Source organism: Schistocerca piceifrons, chromosome 3 (genome assembly GCF_021461385.2).
Source record: "Schistocerca piceifrons isolate TAMUIC-IGC-003096 chromosome 3, iqSchPice1.1, whole genome shotgun sequence".
Taxonomy (NCBI): Eukaryota; Metazoa; Arthropoda; class Insecta; order Orthoptera; family Acrididae; genus Schistocerca; species Schistocerca piceifrons.
Window position 1 is genome coordinate 106935228 of NC_060140.1, and position 14387 is coordinate 106949614.

General features: G+C 44.7%; 1 protein-coding gene across 1 annotated transcript in view; it reads left to right on the forward strand.

Moving 5' to 3' along the window:
* The window catches only part of LOC124787811 (dnaJ homolog subfamily C member 28), a 64844-nt gene that overhangs the window by 46817 nt on the left and 3640 nt on the right, over window positions 1-14387 (forward strand). The gene's annotated exons all lie outside the window — the stretch shown is intronic.

The window sequence follows — 14387 nt, forward strand, 5'->3', positions numbered from 1 at the left end:
AGTTTATTCCCATTCCATTCACATGTGGGGCTCAGGAATAAAGACTCATTAAATTCTTTAAATGGCAACACTTTCCGCTTTTGGCTGTAACTGTTTTCATTGGCCTGTGCAATTTTAGTTTATATACTGTTATCAAGCGTAAGATTTGATGTCATATAGAAATAGTTGTCCTGGTAAGCCTGTGTCACACCTATTGATAATATGGTCATCAACAAAATAAGCAACATGACACATAATTTTGCATTATTTACATGCAGGTTTGCTGATAGACTTCGACTTGCATGTAAATTACACAATATATGTATCCTGTTACTCATGTTACTGATAACAGTTACTTATCAACAGAATAAAAAATGTTTTTCATAAGTTTTTGCTTTACATTACTGCTAAAAGTACAGGTTTTGTTTGTAATGGTTAGGAGTATTTTGTTGAAAAATTAGCTGCTCATATTTCTCATCACAGTATGACTTCTGCTCAATTTTGGGCCCACTGGATGAATGTTTACCTTGGTTTGCATGTGTTGGTTGTGTATTTTTTTCACTTGTTGCCAACAGGTAAACATTTCTTTTGACAAAAGAAACTTCTTCTTCTTATTCTTATTCTGGCCTTTGTCCTGCACTGGCACAGGAATGGCATGATTAGGGTCAGATTTCTCATGGTTTATTTAGGGGATGGCCATATTACCTTCCTGTCGTCATCCCGTGATCCTCCTGGACAGAACATGTGCACCTAACTGTCTGAAGTAGTGTCACGCATGTGAATGTGAACAAAAGTTTTCTACATGTTTGTGAATTGTGTAATGGAGGTGGGACTTGGCCACCAGCCCAGAATTCACTAGGGGGTGCGGAAAACCACCTTAAAAGCACATACAGGCTAGCCAGTGCACCAACGCACTTCATTAATCCATGCAGAGACAGTAGGTTACCTCCACCCAAGAGTTTCACCCCCTCTGTCCCATCACTTCCTCCTATCACCTTATGTGCTGTCACGACACTCTCCACCTAATAGTTTCTGGCCCCTCTGTCTTATCATCTGCTCCATATTCTTGCCTCCCACCTCTCTGTATGCCACACTCTGCCAATGCACCTGCTCTTCTTTCTTCTTCCCTGCTCCTCTCCTTTTTTGCTCTTTGTTGTTTAACAACAATTTTCTCTTGTAAAATCTGGACAGGAGCCTTTCGTTGTGTCATTGATCTTGTACTTCAAATAAAAAGGAGTCAAATTGGAAGAGTAACTGTGTGCCATCTGTAGCTAACACTGGAGATGTGTTTGGAAGGATGAATGGGAGGTCATTGAAAAAGTAGGAAAACAGAGGTACCGTACTGAGTCTTGTTGGGCATCACTGCTTAGCAGTGCTTAGTGAAGTATCTGCGCTAGAAGAATAGAAATGTGGAAAACACAAGTCCAAAAACAATTTATTGGGCTCAGCAAAACAAAAAAATAATACAATCTCCAAACGAACAACAGACTTGATCCCAACTGTAGACTGTCAACGATATGCAATAACAAATAATAATAGAAAAGACCCGACTATTCACAGGAAGAGATCACAATCAGATGACTCTACAATGTCAAGATGTTTATCAACCATACCAAGTCCATCAGCAAGAGATCGGCCAGCTAGAAGAGGCATCCGGCCTTGTATGCCAAGGTGGCAGCTCTGTATTCTTCCAAGCAATGCATCGAACTGCCCTTTGCTGGCAGTGCACCACCCTATAAAGCCCGTTTGGCAGATGTATCTGCCGGAACTATTTGCGATCACATGCCTGGCATTAGTAAAGTAGTTCCTGGGCTAGCTGCGACCTCTGATGAAGCTGTTCTGCAGGCTCTGTGAACAGTTAGCGGTCCCTAGCAGCTGATGGTGGAGACCTGGTGTTGTGTCGTGTTGTGGCTGCTGGCAAATATTAGTGTTGACAAGACAGATGACATAGCTTTTCCTGGTGAGTATATGCCCTGTGGTGTAGGCATCCCATGGTGGTTGGACTTGTAGTGGGATGCCAATGCAGTAGGTGCTACAATGTCTGAAGTGGGCGGCCACAGCAAACCTCTCCCCCAACCCCCCTCCCCCTCCCAGGCTCCCAGGGGTGAGTGGAAGGCTCATCTCGATGTCAGACCCCGGGGACGTCGGCGACAGGTGACCGGGGCCGGTCGCAGGTGCAGGATCCACTTCCATGGACATAGTGACCTTTGCTGGAGGGTCCGCCTGGGGTGTGACTGGTGGTGATGGCGGAGGCGGCGGTCGGGCGAAGAGAGGAGCACCGTCATCCCCGAATACCAACAGCCCTGGAGATGGCCGGGAGCCAGCTGTGGACCAAGCCAGGGGTGAAGTTTGTTAGTATGCTTCTAGCACACCGCACTGTCATCGAGGGTGACTGCCACCATAGCGCAGCTGATGTTCAACGAGACCCTAGTGTGGACCCACCAGGAACAATTCCAGGTGAACACCATCACCCAGACCGGATCCTGCAGAGAAAAATGGGGCCATGCTGAATGCGGAGAAGCTGGGCGGGGAGAAGATGGAAACAGAAGAGACAAGGGGGACTGATAAGGGCGGCTGTGAAGTTTTTCAGCTGGGGATGACCCATCCTGAAGAGTGGACCGGTAGGAGGAAAGAAAGATGGTAAGGGCATTGTCCAGGGAGTGTTGGGGATGCAATTTGGACATCTGGACTTTGAATGTACAGACAAACTGTTCAGCTAATCCGTTAGATGCAGGGTGAAAGGGAGCAATATGAATCAACTGGATGCCCAGGGTGGTGCAGAAGGAGGTAAATTCAGCAGATGTAAATTAAGGGCCATTGTCAGTCACCAGCATCTCTGGAAGTTCCTCAATGGCAAAGATGCGGGAAAGAGCTTGGTTGGCATGGGTGGATATCTGTAGAGGACATGCGGGAGACATAAGGAAACCCACTGCCTGCATCCACAAGGATAAGGCAGGAGGAGCTGAGGATCACTCCCACGTAATCCAAGTGGGAATGGGACCAAGGAGAAAGAGCGGGAGGCCATGGGGACAGACGTCGAGGGGGCACCGAGTGGTGCCATGGTCAAGAGGGACATGAGGACACCATGTGGGTGATGGCAGCATCCATCCCCCTCCAGTAGATATGCTGGCGGGCAAGCTGTTTCGTCAGGACAATCCCCCAACGACCAACGTGCAGGAGCTCCGAGGCCTGCTGGTGGAGGGAGGGTGACAGCACAACCCGCCAACGATAATTATCACACAAGATGAGGAGGACCTCACCTCTGACAGACAGGTCCTGGCGGCGGTGCCAATAGGTCCAGACCTCTGGCTGCGGCTGCTGATGACAGTCTGAACATGGTGCATCAGCGCCTGGAGGGTCGGGTCTTCTGCCATGCTATGTGTGACTAGCTTGGCATCCAGCAGCAAATCAGCAACTGACTCGGCAGCAGCGTCATTCAGGTGGAAACAGGCAACTGGGTCAGCATCGAACTCAGGGTTGGCGTCAACTGGGAGAGGAGAGAGAAGATCCGCATTGGCATGGAGAGCTGTGACCAAAAAATGGATGTTGTAGGAATATTCCACGAGGAACAAGGCCCAGCGCTGGAGGCAGCGAGCAGTCCTTGTGGTGATGGCAGACATAGTGCTGAACAACAAGACCAGAGGCTTGTGATTGGTGTATAAGGTGAAGTGATGGCAGTAGATGAAATCGTGGAATTTCTTAAACCCAAAGATGGTGGCCAAGGCCTCCTTCTCAATTTAGCTGTTATGCTGAGCCGGGGATAGTGTTTTGGAGACGAAGGCCACCGGGTGCTCGACTCCATCGATGATGTGAGACAAGATGGCCCCCACAAATAGCCTGATGCATCAGCAGGCAAGGTGAGAGACTTGGTGGGGTCATAAGAGACAAGGCAAGCCGGCGTCAGGGGCAAGACTTCAGACGGCGGAACACCCTATCACAAACCAGCGACCAGTCCGGGGAACATTCGTCTGGAGGAGGCGGTGAAGGGGTTCCGCCAGAGCCACAGCATGTGGGATAATATTGCAGTAGTAATTGAGTAGACCCAGGACTGACTTGGGCAGGGAGACGTACTTCAGCCGCAGAATAGCCTCGAAATACTGGGGTGTCAGCCAAATGCCATTAGTACTCAAAACATGGCGAGGTGTGTCACCCGAGGAACAAAAAAAAAAAGACATCTCTCCTTGTTCTAACATAAGCTGACACCCTGAAGAACATGTAAGAGGCACCGGAGGTTCTGGGCCAAGTCCGGGGTGGAGATGCCAGCAACTAAGATGTCATCAAGGTAGTTAGCCGTCCCCGGAATGTCTTTTGTCAATGTTTCCAAATAGTGCTGGAAGATGGCCTGAGCACTGGTGACCCCGAACAGGAGGCTGTTGTAACGGAAGAGTCCAAAAGGGGTATTGATGACCAAGATTGTTTCTGACGACTCGTCCAAATGCAACTGGAGGTATGGGTCCCACAAGTCAATTTTGGCAAACACCTGCACAGGATGTCATCAACCTTGGGTATGGGATAGGAGGCAATAACAGACTGAGCTTTTACAATGGCCTTAAAATCCCCACAAATATGAAGAGATCCATTCAGTTTCTCAAGGAACACCATGGGTGTAGCCCAATGACTATGGGGGACCAGGGTCAGAATGCCCTCAGCCTCTAGGCGATGAAGCTCCTGGTGTAGTTTGTCACGGAGGGTACCGAGTCAGCCTGGTGAAACTTCGTGACTCCAGAGGGAAGGGAGTATGGGCTTCGAACCTGGAAACCCCCAGAGATGCGGCAGAGTACATGTCAGAGAAGTCATCCAGAAGCTGCTGCAAGTGATTGTCTGCTGACAGCGACTGAACAGCCATGCCCGAGTCATGTATTTCGAGGCCCAGTAAGGGAAAACGATCCATTACCAATAAGTTGGTGGGCTTGGTGGTAGCAAGGACCAAAACCCAGGCAGTGACATCGTGAGTAAGTTACAGGACCCGAGCCAAGAACCACCCCTGTAGTCATATGATGTCATTGCTGTAGCTCTTCAGGGAAGTATGGAACGGACGAAGCAGCAGTGAACCCAACTGACGGTAGGAATCCCTATCGATGATGATGGCAGAGGACCCTGAAACCACTTGAAAAGGGAGAGGAGTGCCATCCACATGCACAGTCAGAGTGGTTGCTGCCATCGTGTGCAGAAAAACTGATTGCACGAAGGAAATCGGTGGCAGCGGTCCATCTCATCCACCACGTAGTCAGGCACCCAGAGCAGTGTGGTCCATGGTTATCAACAATGACGACTTACAGACCTCAGCTTTGTGGCCGTGCTCCCCACAGGCCAAACAGGTCACCCTCTGGAAGCGGCAATCTTGCCTCTGATGTGTGACAAAGCATTGACTACAGGAGGGCAACCGTTGTTGCTGCAGCTGCTGTGGCCGCCATTGACGCAGGTGGGCGTGGCCTCAGGAGAGGACCCCGGTGCTGCTGCAGTGGCTGCGGTGATGCGAACCAGCGTCGCGGGGGTTGGGTAGTGAAGATCTGCACTGGGGACTGCAGCGTGGAAGTAGAGTGAAAGGACTGCTCATGAGCCCAGATACTGGATAAACAGGTGTCTAAAGAGGGACCTTTCAGCTTCAGAAGATCTGCCTGTAAGGTATCATCTGGGGCATGGACAAGAATCATATCATAAATGAGTGCCAAACCATAAGACTGCTTGCAATGGGTGTTGCCACAGAAAAAACGACAGTCACGGGAGAGACCGTGCAGCGTAGCAATCCATTCCCAGTACGTCTGTGCGGGAAGCTTCTGACAACAGAAGAACTTGTGACGTGCTGCCGCCATGTGGACCTGAGTGTCAAAGTAGTCCAATAGGCTAGAAGTCAATGCCTCATAGGAGAGAGGATGAGGTTCTGCATCGGGATGCAACTGTTGCAGAAGGTGACAAACTTCCGGGCCCACATAGGCGAGAGAAAAATGCGTGACGCTGAACGTCACTAGTGACATCATGAGCAATAAAGTGATGCTCCAGATGAGTCATGTAGTTACCCCAAGGCTCAATGGAGTTGTCGAACTTGGGAAATGCAGGCACCGTGGCCCAATGCCAAAGAAGCGGGGAAGCTTAGGGGGACCTCTGCATTGGCACCTGAACCGGCGGGGAGACATCGCCTGTAAATGCTGAATAATGAGATAGTTCATTTGTTGCATATGTTTCATCAGCGTTATGACTCATGTGGTGGGTTCATCAATCCCTGGAATACCATCTGCCATAGCGGACAACAACCGAGCAAATGCAGGAAACTCGGAAACCAATTCATTGCCACTGAAGTATCTGCAGTAGCAGAATAGAAATGCAGTCCAAAAACAGTTTACTGAACTCAGCAAAACGAACAATAATACAGTCTCAAAAAGAACAACAGACTCAATCCCGACTGCAGATCGTCACCAATATACGAAAAAAAAAAAAAAAAAACAAGCACTCTGTCTTCAGGCCACAAGTAGCCCATCGGGACCATCCGACCGACGTGTCATCCTCAGATGAGGATGCGGATAGGAGGGGCGTGTGGTCAGCACACCGCTCTCCCGGAGCCGCTACTATTCGGTCGAGTAGCTCCTCAATTGGCATCACGAGGCTGAGTGCACCCCATAAAATGGCAACAGCACATGGCGGCTGGATGGTCACCTATCCAAGTGCCGGCCACGCCCAACAGCGCTTAACTTTGGTGATCTAGAAAGAGACCAGACTCTTGACAGGGAGAGATCACAATCAAACGATTCTACAATGTTCAATATGTTCGTCAACTGTACCAAGTCCGTCTGCAAGAGATTGGCCAGCTAGAAGAGGCGTCGGGCCTTGTCTTTCATGGCGGCAGCTCTGTATTCTTCCAAGCAGTGCGTCGAACTGCCCTTTGCCAGCAGTGCGCCGCCCTATAAAGCCCATTTGGCGGATGTATCTGCTTGAACTATTTGCGATCACATGCCTGGCACTAGCAAAGTAGTTCCTGGGCTAGCTGCGACCTCTGATGAAGCTGTTCTGCAGGCTCTGTGAATGGGTAGTAGTCCCTGGCAGCCGATGGTGGAGACCTGGTGTTGTGTCGTGTTGTGGCTGCTGTAAATATTAGTGTTGACAAGACAGACGATGTAGGTTTTCCTGGTGAATATATGCCCTGTGATGCAGGCATCCCGTGGTGGTTGGGCGTGAAGTGGGATGCCGATGCTGTAGGCGCTGTGATGTCTGAAGTTGGCAGCCACGGCACTTAGCCAGAGTAATTCTTTCATTATCTGTACTTGTGGTTTCTACCATTTGCTCTCAGTTGGTGAAATTTGATTGAAGCCAGCAATTTGCTGTGCCTCTGATGTCATTTTTATTACTAAATGGCTATCCCAATGCTCGGTTCCAGCCTCAGATTTCTTTCTAACAGATTCCAGGGCACAAAAGTTTGACTTTCAATATTTTGCTTAACTATTGGCCAAATTTAAAAAAAATTAAAATACTCTCATAATATAATCATTAGAAGGTATAATATTATAATAAAGATTTAACACAGTAAGAAAAGTGTTACAGTTAGTAACAGTGTATACGTCCTGAGGCAGCATAACTCAGGACATGCAGACTTCCCAGACTATAATTCATCCAGTATTTAAGAATGAGAGTACTTAGCAGTTTCCAGCAAATTTTAAATGTAATTTCAAACCCCGTCTAAACTTTTTCACACACACATGCTTAACATCAAATATTTAACACATTCACTCATTTGTAAAGTAATCTGACCTTCGAAGTTGATTTATACTTGGGAGTTCAGTTCCTTCAAGAATCATGTGGTGTGATTCTGATGTCAGAAGCAACTGTGAGTTAATAACAAAATCAAAAGCCTAACTTATGTCAATGAGAATTTAATTGAAAAATTAAGAATTTGTTCAGTCAAACTGAGAAGAGCTCCATTAACAGTCACGTTTTTACGAAATCCTAACTGTGATCAAGAATTCCAATTCATCAAGAAATGCTATTAATTTTCTGTGTTTTATACTTTTGAGAAACATTGTCTGCTTGCTGAACGGTTTGTCACATTACATAATGAGTTGACTGTTTCTACAGAAATATCCTATAATAAGCCATCTGTGATACCATGAACTCCACATGAGTAAGTTGATTTTGTGGCTTTTATGATTACTAATATCTCTTGTTCATATTCATGTTTTTAATGTTTGCAGTGATTCTTCATCGACTGCCATTTCAGTTATGTTTATAATGTACATAATAATAAATTATTTAATTGGATAGATAACAAAATCTACTCACCAAGCAGACGGCATAACACACACATAAAAGACAGTTGTAATTGGTAAGCTTTTGGAGCCATGGCTCCTTCTTCAGGTGAAGGGTTGAAGGGGAAGAGAGGTGAAGGAAAACGACTGTAGAGGTCTAGGAAAAGAGCAGATTTCAGGAAAGTCACTCGCATCTGTGGGTCAGGGGAGACTTACCGTATGGGATGAAAAGGAAAGACTTTCCTTCTCATCCCATACAGTAAAGTCTCCCCTGACCCACGGTTTTGGGTGACTTTCCTGAAATCTGCCCCTTTTCCTGGTTGCTTTACTAGGATATTTCCAAAATACTTTTTGACAGAAGTGAAAACTTCAGTAGCTTGAAACTATCACTTAACAAAGTTCTTCTCCGAAAAAGCAACACAAGTATCAGCACTGTTGACTTTATTCATTCATTCAACTTTTTTAATTAAATATTTTGACTTACTGATATCACAGTATCTTTGTTTCTCCTGCTGCTTTTGTATCCACCCTTCAAACTACTTCATTTAATATTCCTAATCAACCATCTCTACTACACAAGGGAAATTGAAGAAGAAAGAGAATAGAACAAGAAGAGGAAAAATTGTTCTAAACAGCTCAGGTCCGCACAGTAATCCAACTGTGAAGCTTCCCAAAGAATGGGAAACCCCCTACACTTTTGCATCCGTCATTTATTGAATATATCTCTTCGGATCCACTTTGTTTGAATTTGGAAATATAATGTTAATGGATAGATAAAAAATCTACTCAGCAAGTGGCAGCAGGAGGGCACACATGTAAAACATGTATCATGTATGCAAGCCAATTACTCTCATCTGGCAGAAGGGTTGAAGGGGAAGGAAGAGGGGTGAACAAAATGGACTGGAGAGGTTTAGGAAAAGGGGTAGAGACTGGTTTGATGCTACTCTCTCCTGTGCAAGCCTCTTCATCTCCAAATAACTACTGCAACCTACATCCTTCCGAATCTGCTTAGTGTATTCATCTCTTGGTCTCCCTCTACGATTTTTACCCTCCACACTTGCTTCCAATACTAAATTGGTGATCCCTTGATGCCTCAAAATGTATCCTACCAACTGATCCCTTCTTCTAGTCAAGAGTCCCTGACACATAATCTATACTCACGTTAACAAATTTATCTTCTTCAGAAACGCTTTCCTTGCCAGAGGCAGTCTACATTTTGTATCCTCTCTATTTCGACCATCATCAGTTATTTTGCTCCCCAAATAGCGAAACACATCTACTACTGTGTGTGTCTCATTTCCTAACCTAATTCCCTCAGCATCACCTGATTTAATTTGACTACATTCCGTTATCCTCATTTTGCTTTTGTTGATGTCCATCTTATGTCCTCCTTTCAAGATGCTGTCCATTCCGTTCAGCTGCTCTTCCACGTCCGTTGCTGTCTCTGTCGGAATTACACTGTCACTGACAAACCTCAAAGCTTTTATTTCTTCCCCATGGATTTTAATTCCTGCTGCAAATTTTTCTTTTGTTTACTTTACTGCCTACTCAGTATACAGATTGAATAACATCAGAGATATGCTACAACCCTGTCTCACTTTCTTCTCAACCACTGCTTCCCTTTCATGCCCCTCAACTCTTATAACTGCCATCTGATTTTTGTGCAAATTGTAAATGCTGTTTTGCTCCCTGTATTTTATGCCTGCCATCTTCAGAATTTGAAAGTGAGTATACCAGTCAACATTGTCAATAACTTTCTCTAAGTCTACAAATGCTAGAAATGTAGGTTTGTCTTTTCTTAATTTACCTTCTAATATAACTCATAGCATCACTATTGCCTTATGTGTTCCATCATTTCTACAGAATCCAAACTAATCTTCCCTGATGTTAGCTTCTACCAGTTTTTTCATTCGTCTCTAAAGAATTTGTGTTAGTATTTTGCAACCAACTTATTAAACTGAGGTTCAGTTATTTTTCATACTTGTCAAGAACTGCTTTCTTTGGGATTGGAATTATTATATTCTTCTTGAAGTCTGAGAGTATTTCGCTTGTCCCATACATCTTGCTCACCAAATGGAAGGGTTTTGTCAGGGCTGGCTCACCCAATGCTATAAGCAGTTCTAATGGAATGTCGTCTACTACCGGGGCCTTCTTTCGACTTAGGTCTTTCAGTGCTCTGTCAAATTCTTCATGCAGTATCAAATCTCTCATTTCATCTTCATCTACATCCTCTTCCATTTGCATGTATGTTGCCAAATTCTGATGAAGGCCTTTTGGCTGGAAGCTTACTTGTTTGACAGGTTCCCCCCCCCCCCCCCCCCCCCCCAATTGCGACTCAGCATCTCCACTATATGGTGAGTAGCTGTCTATCCTTTTCATAATATTGTTATGTCTGTAATTTTAAATTGGGGGGGGGGGGGGGGGGCTTAAGTCCAGAAACCCCCTTAAATATGCCTCTGATTCTTCTATGCATATCAGTTCTACCCTCTACTTCATCATATGAAGTGTAATCTGCTGGGTATTTATCACTATTCTGAAGTGTTGTCCAGCAACTGAAAAAAATCTTGAGATCGTAGCCTTTGAGGGCTGCTTGCCATTCCAGTCACATAAGGAGTATGGAAAGAATGACTGTTTAAATGCTTCTGTGCATGCTGTAATTAATCTAATCTTGTCTTTGCAATTCCTGTGTGAGCAATACATAAGGGGTTGTGCTATATATATAGTATTCTAGATTTATCACTTAAAGCTTGCTCTAAAGACTTCGTAAGTAGGCTTTCTTAGGATAGTTACATGTATCTTCCATTGTCTGTCAGTTCATGTCTTCACCATCTCTGTAACATTCTGCCACAAATCAAAAAGCCTGTGACCATTCCTACTGTCCTCCTCTGCTTACATTGAACATCTCCTTCTATTCCTGTTTGGTACTGCATCATCTACGAACAGTCTGAGGTTACTATTAATATTATTTCCAATGTCGTTAATATACAATACGAACTGCAAGGGTGCCAACAAACAGCACTGGGCCGCAGGTGAAGTTACTTCTACATTTGTTGATCACCCTCCATCCAAGATAACGTGCTGCATTCTTGCTGCCAAGAAATCCACAATTTAGTCACAAATTTCACTTGATACTCCATACTTTCAATAATAAATGTAGGTGTGGTACTGAATATGATGAAGATTCCATTGGGCCTTGGTGCTTTATTGAATTTTAGCAGATTCAGATTTTTCTCATTACCACTGATAATAAAACCTATATCACTCGTCATGTTGCTGGTGCAAGAGTTGAATTGGCCAATACCCCTGGCTTTTCCTATGTAAAGGAAAGTTTAGAAATGGAGTGCAGCATTTCTGCTTTTGATTTACTATCCTCAATTTCAGTTCATATCTCATCCATGAGTGTCTGGACACTAACTTTGGTACCATTAATGTCCTTTATGTATGACCAGAATATCTTTGGGTTGTGTGAGAGATCCTTTGATAATGTTCCGCTACTGTAGTCATTGAATAACACTTCATGGATTGCCCTCCTGCTGTTTCATCAACATCTATCCATCTATAGTCCCATGCTTTGTTTTACATCTATGGTGCAGTAGTCTTTGTTTTTTGGAAGTATTTAAATGAGATCCTGTTTCCATTTAGCTTTAACTGTAATAAAAACAGTTGCAGCTAAAAGTGAACATGACATCATTTAAAAATTTATGTAAACTGTTGAGACACATTACAAGAAAAGTAATGTTTATAAATTTCTTTACAGTGAACCTATATCATGGGGGTCCTTGCTATTATGAACTGTTCTAAGTATATAGCTATCAATTACATGGTCAACTATTCTTCTGAACCTGAGCAACAGTTCTTGTACATCAGGCTGTTCCAGCTCGTCAGCTCCATTGTGAGCCGCGGAGTGCTCCCTGCTCCAGGGAACCGTGCAGCTCATTGTGACCATTAAAGTGGGCCAGCACATGGCACGGCTGGCTGAGGCAGGCGGCAAGGCAAGCGTTTTGATGTGCCAGCTGCGTCTTACAAGATCGCCAACCTCATACTCTTAGTTGCTAAGACGTGGTGACATGCTACACCAGGAAATACGATGTTCAGGAAATAAATAAGAAACAACTGTTTTACAAGAAATTGCATACTAAATTTAGTGGGCCTCTGTAGCTTGACATTTTCTTTTCATTACAAGATCGGAAATATCAGGCGTCAAAGTGTTCGCAGCGTTAATGCGGAGGATGGTCTTCATTGTTGCATTCTGAAGAAACAGTCGTTCCTTACTTTTACTCTTTTCATTGCTGAGAAAAGCTGCTCACAACAATATGTAGATCCAAACATGCACATGACCTGAGCGGCCTTGTTGTGAAGCTTGGGAAATGTTTTTTGCTCTAATGAATGATACCATCATGACAAATCCAATGTGTTGTAGTACCTCTCTTTCAACAAAGTTGAATTTTGCAAATCAATAATCTCCAATTGAAGTGACGATGACAAGTCATCGGGGGAAACTGAAAAAGGAGTGCTGAACACCTTAAGTTCCATTTCCAAACTAGTGAGGTCTTGGAATCGTGTTTCAAACGACATGATGAGCTGCTTTAACTTTGCTTGGAAATTACTTAAAGTAGTACCTTCAGGTTTTAAAGAAGCAAGACGGTTGAAAAATGTTAAATGTCCATTACTCATCTGCCTCTCACATAAATGTAACTTTTCCATGAATGCTTTGATCTGGTCGTGCATGTCAACGATTAGCTGCCCTTTGCGCTGCAATGACAGATTTAAATTATTCAGATGCATAGTTATGTCAGCTAGGAACGCCAGGTCTGATATCCATTTTATATCTTTCAGACAATGCATTTCTTCTCCTTTCATTTCGAGAAAAAGGGATATTTCCTCACAAATGGCAAAGAAAACATCAAGAACTTTTCCCCTACTCAGCCAACGAACTGTACTGTGGTAAGGTATATCCCCATACTCCGCTTCCATATCTTTCAGGAATCCTTTGAATTGGCGATGATTCATACCATGACACCGCACAAAATTCACACAGTTCACAACATTTTTCATTACGCCACCTAGCTCTACTGTTTCTGCACACAGTGCCTCTTGGTGAATAAAACAATGAAGAGTCACAATGTCTTTCCCGAATTCGTCCCTGAGTTTATTTTTCAAATGAGAAGCAAAACCTTGGTGACGCCCGATCATTTGTGGTGCACCGTCTGTCGCTACAGAATGGAGCTTATCCTATGGCAAATTCATCTTGTCCACTGATTCACAAACAGCTTCAAAAATGTCACATCCTGTTGCAGTGTAATTGAGTGGTACCACATCCAAGAGTTCTTCCAGTTACTTGCAGCTCCATGTCGACACCATGCACAAAGACTGCAAGCTAAGCACAGTCCAATATGTCGGTACTTTTGTCAACGCTAGCGAAAATGCAACAAAGCTCTCCGTCTTTTTCCTGAGCTGTACCTCTAAAATCCGCTGCCATGTCCAGGATTCAATGAGACATTGTTTGCTTCGACAGGCAAACCCCTTCAATTGCCTGCACCTCCCTTGGAAACAAACATTCTGCAACTGCTACCATGCTGATATTTTACGAGTGATCCCACCGAAAATGGCTTGCCACTTGTCGCAGTGATGTGAGCAACCCTGTAGCTTGCTTGAATTGCAGATTCAGTAGTGTTTTCTCCACTCTCATTCACCTGAAAATTATAAACGCATTACAGAAGACGAATTATGTTGCATGTTTTGATACCCTCCGTATTACGAAACCGTTTTTAAACTTATGTCTCCTGGTATGTCGTTCTTAAGCCTGGCTACCAGTTCTCTGCGAGCAATGCCTTCTACTTGATCGTAGTGCACTGCATGAAGACGTGTATAATGTCACTGTATATTGTACCTCTTTGCAGAATTAAATACTTTATGACATACAGGACACTGTGGATGACCATCCCTCTCAGTGAGTAGAAAGGTATCCTCCAATAGAGGTACAGGGCTCCCGCAGCTAGTCGTAGCTGTCATTGAACATGTATTATTGCGTTAGTTGTGGCTGCATGCGGCCAGGGGGCAGTGAGTTCGCTTTCCCCCTCCACGCAGGCTCCGAGCTGCCGCAGTGAGTGCTCCGGAGTGCTCCGGCTCCTTGGAGCTCGGTTGGAACAGCCTGTTGTACACGCTCCTCCCCAT